This window comes from Polistes fuscatus, unplaced genomic scaffold, assembly GCF_010416935.1.
Source record: "Polistes fuscatus isolate 324 unplaced genomic scaffold, CU_Pfus_HIC Scaffold4, whole genome shotgun sequence".
Taxonomy (NCBI): Eukaryota; Metazoa; Arthropoda; class Insecta; order Hymenoptera; family Vespidae; genus Polistes; species Polistes fuscatus.
The window spans coordinates 2074621-2092067 of record NW_025113118.1 but is presented as its reverse complement, the minus strand read 5'-3'; the positions used below and the strand labels follow the sequence as shown (position 1 = coordinate 2092067).

The 17447-nt window shown below is 29.6% G+C and overlaps 1 protein-coding gene across 18 annotated transcripts in view; it reads left to right on the top strand.

Annotated features, from left to right (window-relative positions):
* Window positions 1-17447, top strand: part of LOC122521485 (neurobeachin) — a 310344-nt gene that overhangs the window by 206795 nt on the left and 86102 nt on the right. The gene's annotated exons all lie outside the window — the stretch shown is intronic.

Here is a 17447-nt window from a genome sequence, read left to right as displayed (position 1 = left end):
AAATCGAATCTTGATGCTTATGGCACGCCGTTTCTTTATTTATTGTCAAAAATAATGAACCTTGAGTAAAAAAAAAATAATTCATTTTAACAGAAACTATTATTATTTAGTTGAGAGTAAAAATAATGAATTAATTTTGTGTCTCGCCATAAAATTAATTAGAATAATTAATTGATATAAATTCTTTGCCTCACAAAAATTTATTTGTATATCAAATTGAATACGTATTCTCTTTAAGACGAAATTAAAAATTTAAATATTTTTCCTATTAAATTATGTATTTTATAAAATTTTAAATTACTGACTTTTTGTCTCGTAAAAATTTATTAGTGTATCAAATTAAATACATATTTGAAAAAGAAGAATTTTATATCCACACATAAAATTAATTCAAGATATATATGAAAGGATATTCTAAAAACGTGGAACTTATTTTTTGTCTATACATAATTTTAATTCATTTTTATTATGTTATAAGAAAACAGTAATGCATTCTGATTCATCTTCGAAGTCTGAAGAATTGTACGAAAAAAATTGAGCAATTATCGAGTGGTGCGTTAGCCTAAGTAGTAACGTCTTCGCTTCTCGCGCTGGGTATTAACGTTCGATTCTTCGTGGGGGAATTATTTTTTTTATAAGTTTTTCTATCCTTAGGTTATATAAATTATTTTTACATTTCCTAATTTCTAATTATATATAGAAAAAAAATTAAAATAATTACAAAAAATTAAAAGCAATAAATTTTTTTACATCCTGCACAAATAAAGGAAGTTTATTACTTAAATTACAAATTCATCCTGTAAATATCATCCTAAAAAATGTATCGTTTCGGCACGTTAAAAATTAATTTTTGTTATTTATTGGATATTATTTTATTTATAATTGGTAATTTTATTACTCGCGTAATAATGTTGATTTCTTAATAAAATTTATATCGTTAGTGCAAAATTTGAAAAAAATCTGAGGTGAGACTCACTGATTCTCGTCTCCTTGTTAAGGATAGAAAAACTTATAAAAAAAATAATTCCCCCACGAAGAATCGAACGTTAATACCCAGCGCGAGAAGCGAAGACGTTACTACTTAGGCTAACGCACCACTCGATAATTGCTCAATTTTTTTCGTACAATTCTTCAGACTTCGAAGATGAATCAGAATGCATTACTGTTTTCTTATAACATAATAAAAATGAATTAAAATTATGTATAGACAAAAAATAAGTTCCACGTTTTTAGAATATCCTTTCATATATATTTGAATTAATTTTATGTGTGGATATAAAATTCTTCTTTTTCAAATATGTATTTAATTTGATACACTAATAAATTTTTACGAGACAAAAAGTCAGTAATTTAAAATTTTATAAAATACATAATTTAATAGGAAAAATATTTAAATTTTAATTTCGTCTTAAAGAGAATACGTATTCAATTTGATATACAAATAAATTTTTGTGAGGCAAAGAATTTATATCAATTAATTATTCTAATTAATTTTATGGCGAGACACAAAATTAATTCATTATTTTTACTCTCAACTAAATAATAATAGTTTCTGTTAAAACGAATTATTTTTTTTTTACTCAAGGTTCATTATTTTTGACAATAAATAAAGAAACGGCGTGCCATAAGCATCAAGATTCGATTTAAAAATGCCGCGCTTATACGCCGATATATAGATATACAAAACGCTCGACGCACGATGGCCAAGACGTAAAATTCTGGCTACCGAGTGAAAAAATAGAAAGAGAGAAATATCGGTTTTCTTTCTCACTCGCACTCGTATACAAAACGCTCGACGCTCGATGGCCAAGACGTAAAATTCTTGCTACCGAAAGAAAAAATATAAAAAGAGAAATATCAGAACGCTCAACAATCGATGGCCAAGGACAATAATACTCGTTATCGCATGATAAATAAAAAGAGAGAAATATTGGTTTGTTCTCTCACTCGCACTTTCATTCAAGACCGAGAGTCCCGAAGATTGCCGAAGATCCTTCGTTTGTGTATTAGTGCACACGGACGCTCGCAGCACACTAGCCCGCTCGCGTGTAAAAGCCGACTGAGAGGCGGGACTTGCTTCCCCACTCTTACAATTATTTTCCCATCTTCAATCCAATTCTATTCGCTTATTTTTGAAAATACGAAGATAACTCATAGAACATTTTTTATGTATATTTTAATTCTCTACAACTTTTGTTTGAAACTTTTTTCGATTAAATGCCTAGATTCTAAGATAAAGCCATTTTTTACCAATTTTTATCCTTTTTTACCCTTTTACTCAAAAACGGCACTTCTTACCGCAAAAAAATTAGCACCATTCGATTCAACGTCGTCTATTTACCCTTATATCAAGTTCTTACCCTCTTTCCTGAGACATGGAGGAAAAGGCCCGCGTTGACTGGACTACATAGTCTCCAAACTTTTCAATCAATCTTCGTACTCTATTGTTGGTCTGACCGATAAATTTGAGTAAGGAATATTCGTATTGTTTACGTGCTTTTTGCGGATCAATATATACAATACTGAAATTTCCGATATTATTTACTGGACGATCCAATAAAATACTTTTAATATATCTGAAAAAAAACACGTTTATTTGAAAGATTGCCTCAATTTAAGTCTTGTTTCGTAATAACGATGATGCAAAGGCACGTTCTATCTAAATATTACCAACACACATCAATGGATACAAATTGTTTACTTCTAAAATGAAATATCGTATCGATATTTCTGCATAAAATGGGTACATCCGGTGAATTTTATATACAGCAAACTATTCGTTCAGGTTTTTTATCACCATTCACGATCGGACTTTTAACTTGTTACCTTTGACGATTAAATATATTTTGTTGCGAGTATGTTTAGTGAATACCGGATACGTATATAAAACTAATATAAAAAGTAGTTGCAGTAATACTTCAAATGTATATCGTTCTTAACCTACGTTTTATGAGATATTTTATAAATATTTTTCATATTAATCATTTATTCGAAAAAATAAACAAATTGAAAGGATTTATTTTTCAACAAAAGCAACGATTTCAACTCATTGAAATGCCTTGAGGATCCAAGTAATAAATTATGAAAGTATTTTTTATTTATCATCACAAGCATGTAAAGCAAGAAGGATAGAAAGCTTCGAAAAAGCTTTCAAATTAAACAAATAACTGAAAGAAAGTTTAAAAAAAAATAATAATTTCACTGAAAGAGCAAAGGAGAAAAAAAAAGAAAGAGAAAGAGAATATAAAAAGAAAAATAGAATTGTCAAGATCCGGATTTCCCTATTTGAAAAATCATTTTTTTTTATAATGAATTATTTTAACATTGAAAATAAAAAACTTTGACGTTCAACGGGACCTTTATAGGTATCAAAAAATGCAACGTTATTTCATTGTAATATATTTTTGAGATTATCGTGAAAAAAAAAATGAAAGGAAAAGTAATATTCATTTTCGCTTATTTTTTGAGTCGGTGAGCGCTGTCGTTGATAATCACTAAATGAAATTTCTTTCATAGCTTTGTTTTTCTCATAATTTTATTGACAGTCATTTAAAAAGTCAGCTACATGAACTGACTGCTACACTTCACCCATATATCTTTGCATTTACGATAAAAACAGCAGTCTGGGTTTGGAAGTAAATAATTTACCTCTGTTATTAATATTTCAAAAAATATGTTCACGCGTGCTTCTTCCTCTATTTCTGTCGTTATTTTCTTTTTCCTTTTGCATTATCGAGTCAGGCAACATATGGACTTATCTTTTACATATGTATCGCTATAATGTTTAAAAATTACTCGATCGAGATTTAAATCGTAAAACATATACGATTATGTATAAATACTTAGATATATTATTTTAATTGGAATAAAAACGTTATATTTAATTACTTATTAAATTATTTTTCCAGATTCTCTTTTGAGAAGAAAGAACATGATTTCTTCTAATTGGTTGTCTTTCAGTTTTATTAAGGGGTTATACGCAGTTAGGATTTTCAAAAAATCGATTTTTTTTTTTTTGCATTTTCGGAATGTACATATATTTAAGTATATTCTCTGAAAATTTCAAATCGATCCGACAAATATTCTTCACTTCATGTAAGCTGCAAACAAAAATTTTTAACTATGTGTAAACGTCTCTTTGAAACTTTAAACGCGTTTTTCTCAAAACGGTATTTTCAAAGTCGGTGATCTCGATTTTGCAAAAACGGCTTAACCGATCGGTTTCAAATTTTTACAAAATCTTCTTAGATATATTCCTCAGGTATTAAGTATAAGGAATAATTTTTAAAAAAATTTATTACTATTTTTTTTTAACAATTTAGAGCGAAAATTTTAGTCAAAAACAACAACTTTTTTTCAAATAGACGCCATTTTGTCAAAAATCAAAATTTTTAAAATTCCTCTCGTTAATACCTGCATTAATCTATCCTTTAAAAGAATCCACTATATTTTTTAATTTCGGATAATCCAAACCGCCAAAATGGAGATCACCGCCAAACGTCTTTTTTTAGAGGACGTTCAGGAAATCATCTACAGGAGCAGTGCAGATTAATATTTTTACAGAATCGACGCGCTATTGTATTCTCAAAAGTTCACTCTATTTGAATTACCAACAATTTTTTTTGAGAAATAAAAACTGTTTCTAGAAAAAATTCATGAAAATACGTCTTTTTCGAGCCTCGCAACTGCGTATAACCCCTTAAGAAAAAAGAAAGAAAAAGAAAATATTGTAGATCTTGAAAGATAAATACATTTTCAAGCTTCAGCTCGTTTTCTCGGTGGAAGATCATCGGCGAGAAAGAAATCATAGAATCGTTCGATCTTTCTCAATCCCAGTAAAAGTATCCTTGGTAAAATCTACGCTCGGATATACGTTCTTCATGACAGCACGCACTCGCCGAGAATAAAAAAGATTTTTCTTTCTTTTCTCTCTTATTCTCTTTCAAGAGAGTGAAATGAGAATCGCCCGCATCCTTTTTCTATGCTTCCCGCGTAAGAAAAAGCCGCGGACTTCATCGAGAAAAAAAAGAAAATCAGAAAATAGGAGTATGATAGAAAGGAGAAGGTAGATAAATTGACGTCATGTAGAAAAGAATAACATAAGTATATATGAAACAAGTGTGAGTGGAGATCGAAGAAAAGGAAAAGAAGTGACGGTGACAATCGAATTTTTATTTCAACATTGACGAGCTCTACGATCAAAAGTGAGATCCAAAATCAAAGGGAAAGAAAGTTTTCTTTTTTTGTCTTTTCAATATCGTGAAATATGGAAAAGTTAAAAAAAAGATAAATTTTGTAAAACTCTCGAGTTTGAATCTGAGACTTTCGTGACGAACAGATTCGAATCGTCTAGTCGGAGTGGCTCCATTAAATTAAATCACGCGTACCTTTTTCGTTTCTTCTTCATTTCTTACATTATCCTCTTTTCTGTCTATTTCTTTTCGACAAATATATTACGTGATATATATTACGTGATTACGGTAGACAGCAGGCTTTTATATTTTTTTTTCGAGTAATCTTACTTCTCTATTCTAGTAACTATTATTACTAAATTTGCCTTATTCATAGATATGAATCAAATGGATTTTCTCTTTCCGAATTTTTTCACATTTTCATTAAGTAATTTTGTATGTAAGCTCTATCATATATAATTTACATATTACATTATACTATTTATACTTATATGTAATATACATATGCACGTGGATATTACAAATAATATATTACACAGTTATATATGTTCTCATTGCATCAAAAATGGTCGATATAATTCGCTTTTATATTATATAAGCGTGTTATCTTCGTTCGGGAATATAAAGCACGTACATACGTTCGAATGTTACATTGCATTCGTCCATTAAAATAAAATCTATTCCACTTTCAACGGTTTTTTCTGCAATGTTATACAGCCCCTAAAGCTTTGTGGTTCAATGTAAATTTATTCACTTGGAAATTCTGAATTTCAGTTTTAGATGTTTGATAATTTATACGAATGTATAATATGCATTTACGGGCTTGGTAAAAAAAATAGATTAAAAATAAAATGAGATAAAATGTAACATAAGTATTTGATTATTTAACAAAGGATATTGTCGACAATAAAGTGAACGAGTCCTCTTTGTAGAGAATTTTAAAGTATATGTCTATGCATGTACTCGTAATATAATGCAACACATATGTCTACTATGCACATTCACATATCTGCAATGCACACCAAGGATAAATAGTTGGACGAAATTAAAATTATTTCGTAGAGCATATCAATGAGCTCAAGCAATTGTATGTTTTGTTTATTCATATACATATATATAATTACTCGAAAACTCGCTAAAATACACAAAACAGACTCGACACTATGACTTTCTTCTTGTAAATAGGAATTTGTCCATTGGTCAAGGTTCTTTTGCGTAGAATCTTTCAGATCTCAGTTAGTCTCTTCGCGTGACTTTCAAGCAACGTACAACGTACATACAAGCAGGATCGTATTATAGAATATTTGATCAAAGCCTTGAGGTAATCTTTTATTTATTCTTTTCTTTTTATTTAGAACCAACATGTTAAAATTATTCGCTGTTTTTATTTCACATATTCGAAATATATATTTTTTTGATGTGTTAGTCACCGATTTAAACAGTAATGAATTTAATTACGAAAATATTTTATATAACGTCTACATACATACTACATTTATTTCCGTATTTATGTTTTCATAAATATTCAAAATATATATTCCAAATTCAAAGAAAGCATCCTAATTGTTTTCTTTGATGAGTTATAGATTTAACTTGAATTTACAACTGGCCATATTACACGTGTTGGTTTAAATTAGCAGTTTTTTTTTCATTTTTCTTCAACTTACAGAAATTTATATTTTCAATCTACTTTTGGAAGCCGTTAAATGTAATTAGAACAAAATTTAATCGATTTTCATAAGCTGATAAATGAAATAATCATTATATATTTTTGTTTAAATATATTAAATTTAATAAACTCATGCACATTTATAAATATCAATTTAAATTCATTGCAAATTTTAACGAATATTTTGTAATTATGTCTTGTATTGTTAATGGTAATAAAAGCCGATTTGAAAAATAAGATCGAACATAAATATATTGAAAAATATTTAGATATTACGAGATGAATTTATGTCTTTGCAGAGTTAATATGGTAAGGCCAAATTTAAACAATTAATCTTATTATATTTAATTTGATTCTCTTCCTCTCTCAACGTTAGTAATATCAAAGAACATACAATTATAGCTATTTTATTTTGATTTCAATCGTATTTAGGTATAATGAAGATTAGTGTTAATTAGATAAAAATCTAATAGTATTGAGGAAAGCGTTAGTTCCACAATAGATAGTAGCTTCGAGGAAGATTAAAAGCCACTGATTTAGAGACATCATTTGATACCACACCATCGAAGAATCCGATTCGCGAAAGATAATTGTTGTACCTTAACGGGCGACATAGCAAGCGTAGCTCCATTGTTCTCTACGCTGCAAATTGGCAAATATGAAACTACCGAGGAGCGTTCTTTAGCTGGAAATGAATCGATGAGTCGACGACGCGTGATTTTGGCGAACTCGTTAATGAGATTTGAGACTATTTGAGAAAGAGAGAATCGAGCTATAGGGAATAATTAAAAGACGCCGTGTTTGATGAGTGACGATGAAATGTTTTGTAATTGTACAAAATTTTATTTGATTCCTTTATATTTAAAATAAATAATCATTATCGTTATAATTGTTTAATATATAAATAACAGAACATAGTCGGTTAGTGTATCTATAAAAGTAATTCTTTAATGCGTACTTTATCACCTCGTTAAATTTTATATTTTACTACACTTGTTACAAGTTCATTTAAATTTCACGATTGTTAAATTTGTGCATGACAAGCGTAGGGATAAGAGAGATAGAGTGGGATAGAAAGACAAGAACTTTCTGTAATCGTTAAGAACTTGTTATATATATATAACAAGTATATATATATATATACTCAGCAGCGTTATCATAATAAAACTAGAAATATCCGTCTTTCTAGAGAGTTTCTTCGTATTTTCATGAATCTTCATGTTCTTTAATATTCTTGTATCAAGTTTAATAGAAACTCATGCATTCTGGCGAACTTAGCAGTCTACAAAAATTTAACAAAAAAAATTCAGTAGGAGCAAAATCATATTATAAAAAGAAAGTATTACAATTTCTTTTGTTAGTTACATTACATAAGAAAATGTATATGTCGGAGAGAAAATAAGGATTCATGAATGTTATATAACAATAATAATAGCGTCGCTCGTAGAATTTTCGCGAAGCATCGAATTTGCAGTCGAAGATTCTCTGATAGTAATCTGTCGATATTTTATTAAGATGAAAATTTTCCGAACTTCAATTTTGCGATTTATATATAACATGGATTTGACCTTTTCATTGGAAAAAAGATATTTTTGCTTATGCCAAAAGATGTCAATGTAATCTTACATATTTTATATATTTTCTTCATATTTTCTTGTAAACATTTTTTATCTTTAATGAAATTTTTCAATTCGATAAAAATCCATTGTTCGTTTTATCCAAATATATAAAGATGAAAATAAGAAAAAAGATTTGTAAACTTCAACGATCTCTGTCGTATGTACTTTGAAAAATTTTTTTTTCAGAGAGAGAAAAGTCATCCTCGATCTCTCGAGTGAATCGCATGCGTAATATTTCGAGATTACTTAGGGAAAATTTACAAGAGAAAATCACCTTTGAATCTTGGCGACACGTAATTTCAAACTCCTCAATCAAAAAGAAAGAGCGTACAACCACGGTCTCTTCTTGTTGACAAGGAGAGCGTCTTTATAAAGCGAGCTTTCTAATTTATTCCAAATTTATTAGAGAAAGTGCAGAGTGTCGTGCGGAATCGCATTACGAAATTAACTTTTCGAACTTTCGAAGATTCCGTGGTACTATTATCCGGTGAACTTTCAAAGCAGCCTTTTCTCTTGTTTTTATTGATCTTTTTTCTTTTTCTTTTACTTTTCAAGTAAACGACATAAATCCAATAGTTTCATTTGTTCTAAATGTACGTAATTGTCAAAAAAATATCATCCGTAATTAATATTAATTATTTTAATCTACTCCTCGTTTTGTCATATTTACCAACTTTAACATTTAACTTCGAATCTAAAACTAATTTATTTAAAAAATTATCTCTAATCGAATATTTTACAAATGACTGATAAATTGGACAAAAAATGAAATAAGATACTTTGACATACAACAATTAGATCGTTTTTACTAGATATATCTAGGAAATTTCATACTTTGCCGGTCAACCAATGTACATGATTATGTAAACATATTTTGATTAGGATTCAACAATCACAGGCATCGAGTCACCTGTATACGATGGAATCAACAGCGCGCGGCGTCATTGAATGCGTCGATAATACCATATACGTTTGTATACGTCAGTATAAACGTGTAGACGTGTATAGGTATTCAGTGTATAGACAAATCGAAGAGTGACGAGGTATTGTTATCCGTGAAGGGAATTACGGAGAAAAGCTGAGAGAATGCGTTCTGCGAAAAGGATGCAGATGGACAGACGAATAAATAAACGAATGGTCAGAAAAAGAGAGAGGAAATACTTTATATGCATGTATATGTTTATCTACGAAATGAAAACAAAGTAAATTACGAACGTATAAAATGTTTATTATTTAATTTAATCACAACTATAAATAAAAAAAGGTAAAATAAAGTTAAAATGTCTTGAAAGTAATTGAATGATTGAAATTCATACGATTTAAAGTTAATTACATTTAATGAAAAATGATCTTTCTATCTGTTTGTTCACCTCTTTTAGAATATTTTATCTTTATTAATCAGTTATAATCCTTTGAGTTTCGAATCAATTTAAGATAAAAAATTATAAGAAAGTGAGAGGAAAAGGTAAATTGATGAAAACTGTAGTTGTGAAACGTTTTCATTTACTTTGTAAATGTTGATTTATATTTTGGAAATTAAATATTCGTGGAAGATAAACAGTTGAGAAAAGCAGTTGAAGTGACCTCGTGTTGTTTTCTTTTACTTTCTACTGAAGCACTACCAGGAGACCAACATTCTAGGAATCAATTTGTAAGAGCAAATGTTTTATCAAATTTTGTTGCTAAAATGTTATTGTGGAAAATATAATAGCAGTAATATTTCGGATTTTATTTGTATCTAATACAAAAATATTACATACACTCATATTCTCCATTAATAAAAATTTTTCATAATTATTTTTATAAACGACGATAATTAATTATAATTTTATCGATGTTCGAAATGCAAAAAAAATGTAAAAACTTTGTTACACATAGCAAACTTTCGTACATAGACCTTTCGTGAACAAGCTCGAGAAAAAATGACGGGGTTGAAACAACATATTAATCCTAACGATACTTTTCACGAAACACAGGAAGGACGTTCATATATACTTTTCCGTCCTGTTTCATCAGGATATTAGTTGCAATTTAGAGGTCCTACTGTTCCGACTCATATTTTTCTTCTAAACGACTCACATAAGCGTAACTTCAATCTTTGCCGACTTAAAAATATTGTTTTACCTTATCGCTTATTACTTTTTCAGGTAGTATACGAGCAATGTCATCAAGTTAAATCCGTTTCTTTTTCTTAAATACAAAGCACATATGTTTTTCTTTTTAATGTGCATTTATTGTTTCCGAAAAAAAATTCATTTTCGCATATGGAAAAGCAACGGGAATATTTATTAATGTTGATTTTGCTAATGATACACCGTTGAACAATTCAATCCAATAGATAATTGCATTGCATCAGGAAATGTATTAAGGGAGAAGAGAGATAAAGAATAACAAATAAAATAAACCAAAAAAAAGGATATATATACAATGTGATAATTACTGAAAAAACATACTCGTATTTTATTTCAAAATATATTGTTTTTCATTCTCTCATCGTACAACGAATCTACAAAAATAATTATTTTCTGATAAATTTAAAGCGTCCACGAACGTTTCGTAGTAAATTCGATCAATGCGTAATAATTCTCTTTCTCTCTTTTTCTCTGCGTATGCATCTACTAGCTTTCAAAAAAAAACTATTCCTTTTTAATCCATACTACGTTTTATAAAATTCATTTATATTTACAACTGTTATTATCTCTCTTATTCTTTTCAACGAAATTTTTATTCTATCGGTAAAAATATAAAATTTGAAAACTGTAATAACGTATTTGTTTAAAAGAATAATTTTACGTTTCGCAAAACATTCAGGAATTATTTTTAACAAAGTAAGAGAAAAAAAGAACAGGAAAAAGATATTGAGAGACAGACAGACAGACAGAGAGAAAGAGAGAGAGGAAAACGAGAAAAGAAGGAAAAAAGAAAAATAGACAAAAAATGGTATAAAGAAAAGAGCCATTCTTCCGCACAATGCTAAGTAGCGTCATTAAATGAATTTTCTATTATAAAAGACTGGGTGGGAGGTTGACTACGAGACGACTTTATTTGTGGATGAAAAGAAATAGAAAGAAAAAAAAATGCAAGTACTCGAATTTTTCTGTCGGAGAGGCACAGGTAACCGAGCGAGTGAGCGAGAGCCATACAAGAGAAGATAGAAAGGCATTAAGAACAAAATCTTTCTTTTTCTTGGGTATTCGTATATCGTGCGCAAATATCCGCTGCATAAAGTGGAAGAAGAAAAAAGGGAATAAGAGAATACAAAGAAAAAGTTAAAAGGAAAAGAACTTTTCAATTTAATTAGCATTAAAGCGAAACTCAAGAAAGATCACGTAATAGTAATTTCAAAGTATCACTGTTTTAAATGTTTAATAAAATAATAAAAAATAAAAACAACTCTCTCTCTTATTATCCTATAGTTTTTTTTTTCTTTTTTATTAACTCCATACTTCTTTACAATTTGTCCGTAGACATTTGGTAAATTGTTATTTAAGTGAACAAAGATAGCACGATGACGTTTTCTCCAATGAGATAGCGTCGCTATTGTCATTTATTTCATTAAGATTTAATTTTTTACTAGGTCTCCTGGGTGGATTCTTTTGAGCCTTCCAGGGATATATTGGTTGTAGTTATCGTTGGCTAGCGGGTTTATGTGAGATTATCCTAGTTAAAAACTGTTTCGTAGTCAAATTCGAAGCTTCTATTTTAGATATATAATGCATCAGAGTTAATAAAGGTACATGGAAGTGACTGCACTTAATAAGTAATGACCGTTGATGCGAAAATTTTAAGTAGAGTACTTGCGTATACTTTCTTATAGTAGGTAGAATAAGTAATTAAATTTAATACAAAGAAAAGAACAAAGAATGAACTAACTACCGTTTATTTTCAATGGAAATTAATAAATGATTCATCTCATTTGAAGAAAACAAAAAGGAAATAATACTTTTGATCGATTTATCAGCGGAAACCATACATAAAAATTCAATTTTTCCTTTTTCAATTCGCTCAAAACATACAACTAATTCATGGCAACCGTAGACTCAAATGAAGTCGATTTTAAAATCAAAAAATTAATTAAAAGAAAAGCTTGGAAATGCTGATTGCTACAATTGAAATTTAAAATGAAAAGAAGATTGTTCTCTTTTTTCTGAAAATTAGTTCCTCTTTAATCCTCTTTTATGTTCTCTCTCTTTCTCTTTGTCCTTATTTCTTTTTTCTTTGCAAAAGTATACTGTAAAGTAGCATACTTGAATCTTTTTCTTTTGATGCTTTTTTATTTTCCCTTTCATTTCTACTTATGAACATTCAAATCTTGATTATTTCCATCAAATGATGACCCTTTACACAACCTTCTGTTTATTTATTGCTTCTTATAAAATGAGTTTTGAGTTTCTCTCTCTCTCTTTCTCTCTCTTTTCATCTTAAACACGTATATTTTCTTGGTGTGCAATCTGCTAACGGCAAGCGTCTTACGTATGTAATACTTGTTTCATGTAGTAGCAACGGTGGGTACGTAATATCGTCGCACGTAGTACGCCTTTAAGACCATTTAATCTTGTAGTAGACGAAGGCAGTATATGAAATATAGGTCGCTTGTAAGTCTTGGAAATATAATCGGATGTTACACAAAATCGTGACGTAAAAGTAAAACAAAGCTTTCGTTTGATTTCAAATTAATGGGAACAGTTTTTGTTCCCGATATATTCCAATATCTTGTTTAAACTGCAAATTAATACTATTTTGAACATACGTATATAGCATCTACTTTCTTAAAATGAAGTAAGCCTATGAAATGGAATCGAGCAAAAGGAATATTTAATAATGATCTATCCGATCAAGTTAAAGCTTTTAACCTGTTGTGGCGTGGCTCATAAGCAGCTTTCATCATTACGCGTTTGAGAAGTGATTCGTCGCTACGTAAGCTTAATGCAATATTGAACTATTTCGAATTCAAATGTTTAACTTAAAATAATTATAATTCGTAGGGAAAATTATATTACATCAAGATTCTCTACTTTATTTTTTAATTTTATTAATTATGTAAGAAAAGGCGTCATAATTTAAAGGACCGATCACTCTTCGCTATTCATTGTTGCAAAGTTTTATAGTTTAGTATGTGTTCGTAATATACGAATGTATGTACATGAGCGATAAGAGAACGTTTTGATTTGGGTTCTCTTGAATAAAATAAGATCTGTTTAGGTAAAAGTAAACAAACGATCCCACATATCATCTTTCTTTGCCATGCGATCTTACAATATGACCAAAAATGGATAGAGATCGAATCTAGTAAAAATATGCGCCAAAGGAAAAAGCGAGAGAGAGAGAAAGAGAGAGGAAGAGAATGATAGCGTGAAGAAAGATATACGTATTTAGAAGAAAATAGAAGAAGGGTAATATTCACCGAGATTTAAAGTAATCGAAAATCATATTTTCGAACATTAGTTAGTTTAAACTTTTTTTGCATTATAATATAATTTAGGTTAGTATTATATATTGAATAGAGGATATTATAAATGTATTTGTATATCTACCGATAGAATAATTATTATTTTCAGTTAGAGATATTGGAAATCTATATCGATCATTCAATGACAAAAATCGATGCAATGGAGATTGCTTTATGAAGAAAATCATCGATTATTCAGGCTTGGTGGCCTGTTCGAGTTAACAGCTAAGTATCGACAAGATATACAAGCTTGAATATTCGAGAATATTTAAAGATACAATTCCCTTTGTGTTATTATGTAATCAGTAATTTAATTCGAAAGGAGGCATCGTCGATAGTGATCGTGCATGGAATACGAATTTGATGAAATTAGCGAGAATTGCGGATCGAGATCGAATTGGAGATCTTGGAACGGTATCAGATACGAAACCAGAGCACAATCTTCTTCGTTGTCGTTGCCGTTGTCGTTGTTCTAGACATTATCGTAGTCGTAGTCGTCTTCGTTGTGTCGTCGTCGTCGTCATCGTCTTCGAACGAAGAGCCACTCTAATTTTATAAGGGATTAATTAATACCAACTTAGTAACTAGATTCTATCTGGTCCGTTGTTTAAACTCGTTTACCTTCTTTCCTCTTCTTTTCCATTTATCCTTTATTCTTTATCTTTTAACAAAAATATGATATTACAACACTGTTTATTTAAACAGGTATGAAATTTTGTGCAACTTTCGTTAAAAATATATTGTAGATTTTATTTGTCGATTTTCTTATTTTAAACATTAATTTCTTTCGAATTTTATTTATGTTTTTATACAATTTGTAGAATTAATTATGATATAATTTATTATTTATTCGAATTTTGTATTCAAATTATTTATTAGAATAATTTCGTTTGTAATTTTTTAAAGGGAAATTTTATAGTACAGAAATTTGTACTTTTGAAATGACGTCATAGAGAAATTTTTAACAAATTTTAAATTCGATTTAAATCTTTCGGAGTGACGTGAGTGTAGAAAAAGAGGGAAAGAGAGAGGGAATGGTGTACCAATGAAACTCGTGCTAATTAAATATGCACCGTATAACTAATCGCTTTTGTAATTAGCAATTAAGTGAAGATCCAACGCGAACGACTTTTTCCAGCGGAAATTACTTGAAATTTAATCAACGCTCGCGCTTTCACACGCCAGTGGACATATTCCAGAGGAATTCGTTTTATTTCCCCAAGTTCGTCAAAAACCTTTGATTTATCTGACAAATGGGGGGTATATACAATCCTAAAGGATGTTTCAATATCTCAATTAGTATCTTAGCAACGAAATTTGGAATGTAGAAAGTTTCCAAGTAAAATCAGTCATTCGAAATAAATTTATGAACTAATATACACATCTTTTCTTTTCTCAACTATTTTGTCATTAATTTTTGAAGACTCATTCGATCTACGCGATTAAAAAGTTTTCATTATACTTGTATTTTCTATCGCAAAAGAGGAAATTATTTGTTTAACAAATTATCAATAATTATGCACGTATGCAAGTAGATGCAAAAAATATGCATAGAAAACAATGTTGGTGCTCGGTTCATTGTATGTTTCAACAATGCGCTTAGATGACAGTAGTGAGTGGATTTATTATGAAAGAACTAGGTTCTCTGTTGCTGGCACGTGAAATTCTAGCATTCTCCTTGTGTGTAGAATTATTACTTCAATGTAATATTATATTACATAGAATATTAACATTTGTACGCACATTGCGCACATATTTTGTGAATTAGAGTAAAAAAAATATGGTCATTTCTTTTTTGGGTAGCAAAATTTCGAGAAGAAAAGCTAATTACAATTAATTTAAGGATGAAAACGTTTCACTGTACAGCGTATAGGATTTGTAGGAAGAAGAAATCACATTTGTGATGAACTATCGAGAAGCGGGTGATACCTTCAGCAACAACTACAACGGCAACAGAAGTAACGTTGAGGCAAGTTTGAAGAATGGCCCTCTTCAATGTCGCAATCAGGCTTTTAAAAGCCGTATGGCATTGCCGTAGCCGTTACTACGGCTTTTAGCGTGATACGCTCGTTGAAAAGTGGATACCCGTTGAACGAGAGCCACCTTCAAAAGTGCGTTTTAATGCACGATGCGAAATGGATGGTTGTGAGTCGACTAACCGAAGAAAAGAGGCTAAAATAAAGAAAGAAAGAAAGAAAGAGAAAAAGAAACATTGAACGATTTGAGAAATGACAAATATTCGAAGATGTGCATTCGAAATTACTTAAATCTAAATATTATATAAATGTGATTATCGATTATCGATATATAACATTTTAATAACAATGACTCGTTTAATTTACTGCAGTTAAATTTACTAATTATCATAATAGAATATTAGAAAATATAACTATAGAAATAATTGTCCAAATAATAGATATTTTTTTAAGATTAGCTATATCATATTGTAGTATTTAAAATGTGACTAAAATGTGAAAACAATAAACTAGCAATGGAAGGATTTCACTTGTCGAAAATAACACAGTAGTTAAGCTGTCTGTTGGAGTTTTAAAGAGCTCAGATAGGATATAATATGCAGTATTATAAGGGATTAGACTGATATGTACTTACCACCAGTCCGATCTCGTGAATCTTTATACGAGTGAGAATAGATACAGCGAGAGGGGGAGGAGGGAAAAGGATGAAAATGAAACGAGCTCATGGGAGAACCACAAATCGCTCCTGATTTATCCTTTAAAAAATAAATATACTCTGTAGATAGATCCCACTGAAAGAGGGATAGTACCGCAATAGAATTATGGCCAGTATACTAAACCATTCAAATTAAATAAATATTCTTGTTTGTGGTTAAAACACGTTATTTATTTCTTTCTCCCTTATTAAAACCAATTCTCATTTTTTGTTTATCTGATAGAAGTGAACTGCGCTATTAATTTCTTATTTATTATAAAAAATAGGAAAAGTAATCAAAGTAGTAACAAAAAATAACGAAAAAAAATTAAAAAAGGATTATAAAAAACACACCTAATTACTATTGTTTTTGTGGTAGTCCAAACTGAAACTATTGGCTACGTCCAGGTTTCCATGTGTAAAGAGACCGTGTATACTCGCAAATACTAATATTGAATCTACGAAAAGGGTCGCGAATGTTTACTAATCCTTCGAGATTTCATTAATACTGGAAACCATTTACACGTTAATTGAGCACGCCCCATCGTAAAGAGCTCTGGTCATTAGAATGTTCCGTATGAATTCATTTGGCACTGATCCTGTAAAGAACTAGTTATATAAATCTACCTTGTCGTAGAATATTTTCTATCACCAATATTAGAAAGATAAAATTGGTAAATTATTAATAATTATTGATAAAAATGTGAATTTGCAAAGAAGAATATTGTTATTAATAGACGAAAATTGCACAGGCGTAGTAAAAATTGCAATACAGCAATATCGTTAAAAGCATACTTCAAAATAATATTCAGGGACAATGTTTGTATCGAATATCGATTGAGATTGGC